Source organism: Lissotriton helveticus, chromosome 3_1 (assembly GCF_964261635.1).
Source record: "Lissotriton helveticus chromosome 3_1, aLisHel1.1, whole genome shotgun sequence".
Lineage (NCBI taxonomy): Eukaryota > Metazoa > Chordata > Amphibia > Caudata > Salamandridae > Lissotriton > Lissotriton helveticus.
In genome coordinates, this window is record NC_136061.1 from 467022753 (window position 1) to 467035737 (window position 12985).

The window sequence follows — 12985 nt, forward strand, 5'->3', positions numbered from 1 at the left end:
GGTCGTATCCAAACAGAGGAAAACAAGTTCCTCAAAAGGCTATTAAAGGTTCCCCAGAGTACTTCGTCGTATATCACACATAATGAACTGGGGGAATCACATATCGAGGACAGAATAATGATCAGACCGCTTTTGGCCTGGACCAAAATTTGGAGGAACCCTGAGGCAAACTTCAGCCGACAACTCATTAAAGACTGCAGGAGCCGAGACAAAGGGGGACCGATCCCGTGGCTAAAGTATGTCAAAGACTCTTTGGAAACAATAGGCTGCAAGAATGCCTTTTTGGACCCTGAAGCCATGTCTCATCTGAACAAGGCGGAGGTAAAAAAACAGTTTTTTGATTGGACATCATCAAAAAGGGCCCTTAAGGAAAAGGGGAAATTGTCAGTCATGGCGCATAGTGCGTCAAAAAAATCACACAGAATGGAACCATATTTGGCGGTGATGCACAATGCGCAGGAAAGATTTTAAATGATTTCCTTCAGACTTAATCTCTTACACCATCTACTTGCCGTCCCCTCGGGCTTTACAAAATCAGTAGAATTGAAGGGTACCTGCGGCTGCGACACTAGGTCTCCGCAGGATACCCTTCATTTTGTTTTATTATGCCCTTTTTATTCAGTCCCTAGGCGTACGTTTTTAGTAGGGATTCTGAAAAAAAAGAAGCTGGGACAGCCGAAAGCTGCTCTACTCTTTCTGCAAGAAGCTTCAGACCACCATACTCTATTATGCATAATAAGCTTCATTAAGATGGCAATGAGAATAAGGAATACACGAGAAGCAATGGACCTTTAACATCCTGTAAAATCCAGCCTGAGATTCTAGTAAAACCCCACTAATGAAGATGTTGCCCCATGTGTAGGACACTTTGGGATATTTTATACCTTCTTTTTAACCTGTCTCTTTTTTAATAATGCCTTTAGTATAATAATGTCTTTTTATAATAATGTGTACTCATAGATTTTATGTTCATATTTTTATGCTCTTTTATGGTACTCTCTGAAGTGCCGAATAAAGGTATTTGATTTGATTTGATTTGAGTCCCTCCTCCCATGTGATCCTCTCTATTTTATTGAGAAAATCCTTTGTGTCCTTGATGTGTGAGGGTAAAGATGTAACATACTCACTCGAAAAATATCGATGTATTTAGATAGATTTTCATTAACATTCCCCATCGAAGAAACAATAGGTCTGCCCGTGGTGTATTACAGTTCTTATGTACCTTGTGTAATAGATATAATATCGGCTGTTTGGGATAATCTTTCTTAAGATAGCAATACTCATGCCAAGTGATTAATCCTGCCACTTGCCACTCTGCTAGCTTTTCCCATGTGTCAGTTATACTTGAATTGTACTCCCTGGTGTTACTTTTACAGTAGTAGGCTCTATCCTCCAATTGTTTATTAGCCTCCTCCTCCACATACAATTCTCTTCCCCACAAAGCGATATTGCCTCCTTTATCAGAGGGTCTGATGATTACATTCCTATCCTCTGATAATGAGACAATAAAAGCATGTTGTGATTTTGAAAAGTTTATATATGCATTATTTTTTCTGGTTTGTTTGTGTTTATGTTTAACCAGTTCCCTTGTCACTACCTCATGGAAGGTGTCAATCGCGTCATGGGGCATTACAGGCAAAAAAATAGATTTAGGTCTAAATGGTGTACATGCTGCCCTATCTATGGGGATATCGTTCTGTTCTTGAGAGCCAACTTCTAGCTCTCTTATTGTAGCCACATCCCCCAGATTGTAGACTATTTGTAATGTTTCTAAATCTCCTACTGTAAGTCCCGGTACACTAGTGCTCACTCCCATTTGTGTAACACCATCACTAGATTTCCTGTTGTACAGATTATGACAATTTCTGAGTTTTAACTAACGTACAAACTTGAATATGTCTACTCTAGTATTGGAATAATTAAAAAGTTCTGTAGGACAAAAAGTCAATGCCAAGCAGAGGGTGGTTTTCTTTGCTTCACTCAATGTTCTTGCAGATAAATTAATGATAGTTCTATTTACAATTGCTGTGTCCATCATTATTTGGCTCTTCTGTAGCCTCCCTGTAGTAATCCAGTCCAAATTATGTAGAACTATAGGTTTATTGTAGGAGAAGAACACAGTACAGCAACTGCTCAGCTTAGCAGGTCTAACAAAAACCCTCACATGGAATCTAGAATATCCAAACCATGGAAACAGATTGCAATAGTAGATTTAAGAGTAAACTTCTAACAGGATGAATTCAAAGAGACAGATAATAATAACATATGTACACATTGTATGAAATACAACACATCTTATCCCTAAAAAAACCAAATAGAAACAACAACAAAAAAAACAAAGAAAATAAAATAAAAACCAAAATTAATCTTTAAATCGAAGTGGTATCCTGACAACCCTCTTGTCAGTTTTAACTCCTGAAGAAATCGTGTCACTTTTTTCAGGCACATTAAAATTGTCACTAATAGAAGAGTAAACATCTTTGGAAATATTGCGGCATTTTACTACACTTATAACATTCCACACTTTCCCATCATTGGTCACAATGCTGTTAATGTTAACTTTTACAACTTTTCGAACAGGACCACATTTTGAAGAACCCTTAATCAAAAATCCAGGTTTACGTATCCTCACTAAATCCCCAACTATAAAATCAGGGATCCTCACATTATGTTTATTATCGTGATACTCTTTCATCTTATCTTGATGGTGTTTGACTCTCAAAGAGGTACTACGAATATCAACTGGAGTAGAAACATTAAATTTCTCTTTAATCCACCATGGACACAATTTGGACACTGGTTCCCTTCCCCTCAACAATCGGAAAGGACTAAGTTCAGTAACAGAATGGGGAGTTATCCTGTACATCCATAATCTCTCACGAATAACACTCTTCCACACACTAGGAGTTCTCCTTGCCCATTCCACAGAGTCCTTTAATACACGATTAAACCTCTCCACCTGTCAGTTGCCCTGTGGTTCATAAAGAGGAGTTGTGATATGTTTGATTCCACAAGAACCGAGGAAATCTTCCACTTCTTTAGATAATAATTGTACACCATTATCAGTAATTAATACTTCTGGACTACCTTTTCGGGCAAAAACTTCTCTAAAAAATTCCACAATCACCTGTGAAGTAGCACAGGAAACAAATCTGACCTCAGGCCACTTAGAATAGTAATCTATCAAAACTAAGGCAAAACGGGCATCTTGAGGTAAGCAATTAAAAGGACCAGAGACATCAAACGCCAACTTCCTCCAGGGATTTTCCGGCCAGGCAATTGGTATAAGAGGAGCAGGGTGAGTTTTCAACATTTTGTCAATATTAATGCAAATGGAACAATCTCTAACTACTCTGTCAATCATGAGCAAGTCTTATAATCTCCTCTTGCATGTCTTCAGGAGGTACACATTTCCCACTCTTAAAGATTAAATCATTATCTACTTCTAATTCACTCAAAACTTGATGAAAAGATTTCAACTCTGAAGGTACCATACTGCTATTAGGCCAACCTTTCAAAATATAACCTCTTAGTGCGCTCCAATTTTTATCACGCAAAACAGAATCTTTCCAAGTAAGTTCAGAAATAGCAGCAAATTCATCAGCCACAAAATCTTTCAACGAAGGAACACATTCAATATCATCCTCCTCCTTCTCACATCCCACAAGTTTAGATTCACAAGGTAACCTTGAAAGACAGTCGGCTGTCACATTATTTCTTCTAGGAAAATACTCAATGTCAAAACTATACGCTTGTAATCGGGACATCAATCTTGCAATGCGTGCTGTAGCATTTCGACCACCACCAGGAGACAGTATGGAGACAAGTGGTTTATTATCTGTCTTTAAAAGAAAGCGACTTCCCCATAAGAAATTCCGGAAATGCTCTATTCCCCAGACACATCCCAACAGCTCTTTTTCAATACCAGAATATTTTCTTTCTGTTTCATTCAATGTCCTGGAAGCAAACGCTACGCACCAATCATCTTTCCCACATTTCTGTGATTAAACACCTCCTAACCCATATTCACTGGCATCTACAGTGACCACGCAATTCTTATTGATACAGAAAGGCTTTAAAGTAGGGGCATTAGCAATTTCATGCTTAATAGATTGAAAAGCGGACTCTTGTTTCTCTCCCCAGTAAAATTCTACCTTTTGTCTGGTCAATTCTCTCAACGGTTCCATTTTGGTTGTGAACCCCTTAATAAATTTGCTATAATACTCGCATAAACCATTAAAAGATAGAAGTTTTTCTTTGTTGTCAGGACATGGTGCCTTGACAATTGCTTCAACAAGACACTTCTTGGGAACAACTCCATTACCAGAAAGGGTATGTCACAAGTATTCTACAGACTCACAGAACATTTTGCATTTATTATCCTTCAAGGTGAGTCCATGTGTCTCCAAGCACTTACAAACCTCTATTATATGTTCTTTATGTGATATGTTATTAGGAGAAAACACAAGAATATCGTCTTGAAAACATCTAACACACTTGTGCAGATCTTTAAAAATATGGTGCATTGTGCGTTGGAAAACTGATGCTGTAGAGGCTAGCCCAAAAGGCATCCTTTTATACTGAAAGAGACCTTCTGGAGTGAGAAAAGCAGTTAATTGTTTGGATTCCTCAGCCAATACAATCTGATGATATGCTGAACGCAAGTCAAACGTAGAAAACACTTTTGCCCCCTCCAACATACATACTACTTCATTTATTTTGGGTAGAGGATGGCAATCTACTATAATATTCGAATTGAGAGCTCTAAGGTCCACACATAATCTGAGACTCTGATCAGATTTTCGAGCTAAAACAATCGGAGAAACCCTTTCGGAAGATTCAATCTCCTCAATTATATCATCTTCAATCAGATTTTTTAATAATGCCAAGAGATCTTCCCTAACATTGATAGGAACATTCCTTAATTTCTGTGTAACTGGAACAGTGTCTTGTTTTAGCCTAATCATATGTTGGAAATTGTGTAATTTTCCTAAACTCTTAGAAAAAACTTTAGGAAACAATTTAGTAATTTCATTATTACACTCACTAGAATTTAGAACACTCTTGACAGATCGACATTCATCCATTTCGTTTTCAACAACAACAATAGGATCAGATTTTCTGGGATTGAGGCTTATGTTAAAACTCCACTGATCTCTCCATCCAAGAACATTCACTCCTTTCATTGCCACATACATTTTCACAAACCTTACTTGACCCCTAAAATGCATGTCCACCCCAAAATACCCTTCCATCTGAATGATAGATCCATTAAAAGCCTTGGCAATGATATCCGATTTCTTAAGATCTTTAAGAGTGACTATTCCCTCAAACACTTGAATGAAATACTGCTTAGTAATAATGGTCCAAGGTGACCCTGAATCTGCCATCAACTTAAGATCAACTCCTAAAACTTGTACAAAACATTCAGGTTGCTTGAGATGAGACGCATTTTGTTCCTCAGAATCTATAATAGATACAACTATTCCTCTCTCACAGCTAGTTCCATTATCATTATTACCATTCTCATGCCCTTCCTTCTCACTATTAACAAAAAAAAAACCCTACTTCTAGTGTTATTTCCTGTAGCGCTATTACTTCCTATATTGGTTATGCATACAATACTGAAATGCCCTTGCCTACCACATTTATTACACTCCTTCCCAATGGCAGGACACTTAGAGAAAGAAGCAGAATGGTTAGTACTACCACATCTGAAACAATGGAACGACTTATCATTCCTTTTAAATGTGCGTTGGAAACTATTATTATTCCGCTGTGTGTTGTTAGTAGAAGAAGACGCAGTAGCAGAATCTGATTTTACAGTACAAACTTCACTAGTATTATCTTTGTCTTTTTTATCCAAAGATTTCATCCACTTGTCCGATTGTTCCATAGCTTTTGCAGTAACAATCACATCTTTCAAGTCTGGATCACCCATAATCCACAGTTGTTCCTGAATCTTCTTGCTCTTAGTGTGAACAATAATTTGATCTCTGATCATCTCGTCAGATATAGGACCAAAGTTAAAATTAGTGGACAGATAGCGTAACCCAGTTAAAAAATCATCAAAATTTTCGGATTCATCTTGAGCTCTTGTATAAAATTTATATCGATTCAAAGCAACACTAAATGTTGGCTTAAATCTGGCTTCCAGATGAGTCATTGCTTCATCAAACACATTTCTATCTCCCCCTCCATCATGTTGTGGAAGTGTTCTGAAAACAACTTGTCCTTCAGAACCTAATGAATGTAATAAGATATTTTTCTTCCTTTCTTGTGAGAATCTATCTCCATCTATTGCTTTCAAAAAAGTTAGAGATTCCTCCTTCCAGCGATTCCATGGAATGGGAGGCTCTCCTTTGTTCTGCAAAAACTTAGCCGGAGGGTCAAATTGCATGTCTGACAATTATTGTATGAAATCACACTTGTGCAGGTAAAATGAATAATGTAAAAATACTGTGCGTACAATTACTGAATAACCACAAGAAAATATAACCGTTGGCAATAACTCAAACCTGTTGTAGAAAATCGTGTTGTAAATATTCTCTTCGCGTTTCTTTTTTAACAAGAAATCCTCCTCCGTGCTCGTCAGCCGAAAATATCAAGTTGCTAGGATACCGAAAGTAACAAAATGGCTTCCACGTATGCTCGATTACATCACAGACGCGCAAACGTGAAACAATAGAGCTTTCCTGAGAGAGGCTAGAGCGTGAGGAACTGGCGTACTGAAGAAACTGGAATGCGGAGAGAGAACAACGCAATCAGCTCAATGACGGAGAGTGAGCAATGCGATCTGCCCAATGCCGTTGGTGCGAGGTAGCACTTCAAAAGTAAGCAATTGAATCCTTGAAGTTGCGAATATCCAAAGAGTTGCTTCCAAATGTGTAAAAACACAACAAATGCCAGTAGAAACGTGAAGTCAAAGAAAATTTCTCCCACGAAAAAAAAAAATCCAAATATATAAAAAGCAAAATTAATGTTCTCTACTAATCCGGATGTAAATTCAAATAAAATTCACTACGTTCAAACAAGGAGCGAATAGTTTTCAAAAGTCAAGTGGGTGGGAGAAATCAGACAAATATTTTCTTATATGGATATCCTGAACAGCGCAAGTATGGTAAATCCAGCGTCGGTTCAAATCCTCTGGTCGCTCCTGTGTTCCAGCAAAGTTGTAGCAAACCAGTCAAATCGTCGCCAATTTTGTAGTAATCCAGTCCAAATTATGTAGAAATATAGGTTTATTGTCAGAGAAGAACACAGTAGAGCAACTGCTCAGCTCAGCAGGTCTAACAAAAACCCTCACATGGAATCTAGAATATCCAAACCATGGAAACAAATTGCAATAGTAGATTTAAGAGTAAACTTCTAACAGGATGAATTTAAAGAGACAGATAATAATAACATATGTACACATTGTATGAAATACAACACTCCCCTTTTAGTTCCCATGGGCTTTTAATTTGTTGAATCTTTGTCTTGCTTTGAGCCGTCTTCTTTTGGAGCGCCCCTGCCTCTTGGTCTTCCTCGTGCTCGACCTTGGGCTCGAGCCCTCTGCGGTGTCATATTCTTGTTTCGAGTTTCTGCTCTGTCTCTGCCGGATCATAATACACGAAATTTGTCTAAAAAAGTCGCTGTTTTTTTCGTTATTTCCACATCTGACATGGTGCTTACTGTTTGAATAGAAGCATCAGTATCTGAATCACTTGCTTGTGCGTGTTCTTGCTGTTCTTCTTGTCGTGATAACTCATTGGCGCCGTTTCCATTCGAATTTTCCTGTTTATACAAATAATCATATTTTGGACTATATGTTAAAATGTGGCCGCTTTCGTAGTCACCGCAGTCTCTGTGCAGTTTTCTTAGTTTGCTATACTTTATATCGTCTTCGTATTAGATTAATCTTTCTTTTAGATCTTCCTTAAATTTTCGAATACTTTCCTGTTCAGTACTTTTTTTTAATTCTTCTTCAATTTCCAATAGTTCTTTTATTATGTTCTCACGATCTTCCCATGCGTATTTAATTAGTATGCACAACATGTTCTTAGAACTGCTTGCCGAATTGGCTGCCCATTCTTGCAGCATATGTGGGTTCATAGACTCATGTGATGGTGTTATATATATCCTTGGTCCCTGAGGGACCATGTCCTTTTCAACATAGTCTTGCAGGCTAGTTGCCTCCCACCACTTAGATGACTCTTGTTTCTTTAATTTTTCAAAGCTTCTCAAGTTTACATTCAACAGATTCCCCTCCGATCTTGCACCTGAGGGTTTAGCATCACCCCCTTTGCCTGGTGCCCGGGCAAAGAGAGCTTGTGCCTCCTTTCGCCTCTCACTCTCGTGATCCATCATTCGAAACTGTGTGCTAAAATGTGTTTAATTTAAATATCGTACACATGCACGAATCAGGAATTTTGCAGTGTGAAAGACCTTGTTCCGCTTCCTCCTTTGTACCTGTTTATAACTCTCGCCCGCTTCAGTTTAGGCAGTTTCTGATGCCACTTAAAATCAGAAGACCCGATGTATGTATATGCTATATTATTACATTATTTAAAAAATTGAATTTAATTTTTTTAATTAAATTTGTTAGTTTATTAACTGTTTTAAACTAGATATACATGAATATTCGTATAATATATCTATGTTTAACTTTTTTAAATGCGTTTATTTGTCATATTTGTTGAAATATATTACATCTATTTTATTTTTATGAAATTATTATTACTATGTATTACTTTCAATATTAACTATTTAAATAATATGTATTTTGTACAAAGATATTCAATACAATACTATTTACGGCAACAATATTTGTTTCGATATTTATGTGCCTACTTATATAAATATAGGATGACTATCAACGATTTTTTTGTCACAATATTTGTATATGGTGATATTTTCACAGGGGATAGTTTGTCAGAGAACCATAGTCCATACAAGGAGCTTAAAATTCTGCATGGAATCCCCCAAATATATCTGTATGGTTTTCTTAAAGTTACTACTGGACGCAACGGGTCCTTACATCCAGTGAATGGCAATGTGATTGTACAAATTGTAAAAGGGCTTTAAAAGCATAGGTGTCACCAATTATTATAAAAAATACTGTTTTTTGTGACCTTCCTGTCCAACTCATCCAACCTCTGACAAGCCTTCTTTTCTAGATTCCCAGAAGCCTTTGTTGTTTGATTTTGTTGTAATTTCTTTTAAATTCTTCAAAAACTTTCAAAGAAGTGCAACTGACCTCCTATGCTTCCCTTCACAAATTTTGTATTGTTTCCTGTGGTAAATGGCGATCAGAAACGTCCTGAGGGTGACTGACCTATAGTAGTAGAGCATTCAGAATTAACTAACCGTTTATTTCTCATTTTCTGCAGTAAATGATCAGTTCATCCACGAGAAGTTACCACTGATAAAATCGATCATAAGACTGGGACTTGAAATGGCTGAGCTACAAGCCAGATGTACCATTTACCAAGCTGTAAATTGCTAATTAATTTGTAAAAATAGCAAATATGTTTCCGAACCGACCTATGTTCCATTGAAATCGTATTAAGTCACAATCAGACCTACCTTTTGAATATGCATTATATAGGTCGCAAATTGCGACTAAATCGATAAGCCACAACAATGGGGATTTGGGCCTGCAGGAGTCAGCAGTCCATCATGTCTATGATTAAGTTTCCATGGAGTATTTTTTTTTTAAAACTCAGGCTGAGGTTCCCAAAGGAAAATAGACTGCGTTTTTTTACAGTGTGTGTAATTGTTGGTAGCAGCCCCTTCGACCACTTCTATTCTTCAACAAACTCTTTCTGATATATTCAAAAAGGGGAAAGTGCCCTAAGAGGACCCGTTCCCTTTCATGAATGGGACACCACGGGGGGTGTGGCTTAGCGCCCAACGGTGATGGCGACGCCTGAGTGAGGCTCCGCTGTGACGCCGGGAGAATCCCGCTTTCTGCCCAGTTCTTCCTGCTTTAAGCTGCTGACTTGCTGCCGGAACATATGAACATATGGAGACTGCCCTGGGACGCTGACAGATTCCTGAGATGTCACCGAGCTGCTGCATTTTCTCGGAGTGAGTTTCGGCGAGCCCCTGTCAGCGCGGCAGCCATTTTACGATTCTCCTGCGAGCTGACGCACTTTCGTCCCTTCAGTGCGCATTGGGACACAGGCGTATCGAGGTAATGTCGGATGACCCCCATGATCTTCAGAGACTCTTTCCTTGCCCTGTTGCCCGGATTTAATTCGCACTGAGACTTTGCTGACTGTGCTGTTGTGGCAGCCGCCATATCCTGCTCCATGGCCTAAGGGAAAGTCTGTTTGCCGCAGCATGCTCACTCGTCAGGTCCTTCTAATACCTCACACGCTCCTGTCATGATGGTGTCATATAGCTCCTATTGCCCTTCTCCCGCTCTATGACTACAGCAGCGTCCTTTTTGCTTCATGGCTATTGCGAGCGTCATCCGCTGATACTTCCAGCATTCCCCTCAGCCATATCCCTTGAAATTCTTGAATGAAGGAGGCTTCTCTCGTGCCTGATTACTGTTGGTAGATGCTACGTCTGACATGTGGAGGATACCGTGATTCACAACGCCGTCCCCCACCTTCTCAGTACGAGGCTCTGGTGAATAGCTAAGCCTGGGGCTGTTTCAGTCTGCGTGAGCTGTTGCTTTCGCGTCTTGCCTCTTATCTCTCCTCAGTTGTCCTCGCCACTTCTAGAACGGTTCTTTTTGCATTCAAAGAACCTGTCAGTCTGTCATTGGCTGGCCTCCTTTACTCATGAGGAAGTATCCTTCTACAGACTGGTGCTTCATGGTCTCTTTCCTCTTCAGCTGAATGCAATGGACTTTACCCTTCTCATCAGTGAGGCACTTTGAGACACTCTACATTCTACTGCCTCAATCCTTTTTGGGCATCATTGTACTTTCCTGTGCGCTCCTCTCTCGCACCTGATTAACTATATTGGTCTCATCTATACTTTATGGGTATGCTCAAGTCTCTGTCACGCCTGCCTCACACACCAAAGACTGTTTTTGTTAAAAACTCTAAAGTCTTCTCAGCCTTTTCCCAGTTGGAGGACTCTCTCGCACCTTCAGAGTCGGTCACAGTGATGGAGTCCTCCCAACCCTCAGCGGGGAAATCCACTATGAAAAGACGGAAAAAGATCCTCTCTCACCTCCTAAACAATCTGCGCCTGTTTCCATGGAGTTTCTATTGGACGAAATTAGATCCTTTTGCCCCTTTCAGGAAGGAAATCAGGTCGTTACGCCCTTTTATGGAGGAAACTAATGTCAAACTCCAGAATTTAGCGGACAGCTGATCCCAGATGGATACAAGGGTTTCTTCAGTTGAGCACGCAGTTTCATCCATTCAGGAGACTTGTTCTACTGTATCCCATTTGAATTCCCAAGTGTCTGCTCTTCAACGTCAGGTGGAGGAGTTGGAAAATAGGAATAGGCGGAACAACCTCCGCATTTACGGTCTGGCGGAAGGTCTTGAGGGCTCCGACTCACTTTCCTTCTTCAAATCGTTCCTTCCCAAACTGCTCCGTCTGCCTGATGGTACCAGTCTCAACATCCAACGTGCGCATCGTTTGGGTCGCCCCTCTACCTCTGCCTCCCCCTCTCAGAGACCTAGAGGCATCATACTTTATTTTCTGGAATACACTGATCTTCTCAAGGTTTTGACTGCGGCCAAGTCTTCTCCAAATTTGTCCTGGTCTGGCTCTTCGCTGTTCCTTGCCCAGGATTATGCAAAGGCCACAGCCAACCGTCGTAAGGCCTTCTTAGGCATGAGAGATGACCTCCGTTCAATGGGAGCAAGATATGGTCTATAGCATCCCTGTTTATTCAAAGTCACCTATAATAACAGGACGACCACCTATGAAGATCCAGTTCGTCTCCAGAGCTTCATTAATGCGCACAAGACTTCCTCCATGGATTCTTCTGGACCTTTATCCTCTTTCCACGTCTGAGTTGCAGTTTTTCTGAATTGCAGCTTTCCTCGTTGCTGTTATGATGATGCTTCTTGCAGTTTTCTTCGTTACTGTTGTGATAATGCATCTTGCCAGTTTTCTTCTTTATGAAGTTTTCATTCATTGCTTTTGATCTTTCTCAAGTTTAATGCTGTTCACCTTTGTCTCTGTTTATATTCCATTTCCGTTTGCATCCTAACCCCTACTTTCCCTTTCGTTTCTGCAGGACTTCTTCCCTCGTTTGATGATGTCTCCCTGGCTCCCCGCCTTGCTGACCTTGGATGTGTTGCCTTCCCCGTGTGGCCTCATCCCTCCCCACCTTCTTCTCATTCTCTCCTCTCGTAGGTATGTTTCCCTTTTGTCCCTTCCTTCTGTTCTTCTTTTTGTTTTACCCTTTATTCTATTTGCTTCCTCTTCCCCACTCTCGCACAGATAATTGTCTTCTTTCACTGGGTTCCTCTCGTCTCCTTGTATATCATTTTCTACATCGGTTGTTCTTTTTTCTTTGCTTTATTCCTTTCACTCACTCTTCCTTTCTTCCTTCTTTTGTATTCTGTATCTCTTTCTTTAATTCTTTTCCTCACTACTCCTGCTTCTTGTCGTGATAACTCATTGGCGCCGTTTCCATTCGAATTTTCCTGTTTATACAAATAATCATATTTTGGACTATATGTTAAAATGTGGCCGCTTTCGTAGTCACCGCAGTCTCTGTGCAGTTTTCTTAGTTTGCTATACTTTATATCGTCTTCGTATTAGTTTAATCTTTCTTTTAGATCTTCCTTAAATTTTCGAATACTTTCCTGTTCAGTACTTTTTTTTAATTCTTCTTCAATTTCCAATAGTTCTTTTATTATGTTCTCACGATCTTCCCATGCGTATTTAATTAGTATGCACAACATGTTCTTAGAACTGCTTGCCGAATTGGCTGCCCATTCTTGCAGCATATGTGGGTTCATAGACTCATGTGATGGTGTTATATATATCCTTGGTCCCTGAGGGACCATGTCCTTTTCAA

At 39.5% G+C, this 12985-nt stretch overlaps 1 protein-coding gene across 8 annotated transcripts in view; it reads left to right on the top strand.

The window, feature by feature from the left end:
* LOC144822619 (uncharacterized) overlaps nucleotides 1-12985 on the top strand; it is a 502963-nt gene that overhangs the window by 96902 nt on the left and 393076 nt on the right. The window contains exon 4 of one of the 8 annotated variants that reach the window (XR_013608649.1): nucleotides 12197-12318. The exons of the other annotated variants lie outside the window; for them this stretch is intronic. The gene's annotated coding sequence lies outside the window, so the exon portion shown is untranslated. Of the gene's footprint in view, nucleotides 1-12196; nucleotides 12319-12985 lie in introns of those variants that run through there. 8 annotated transcript variants of the gene reach the window in all.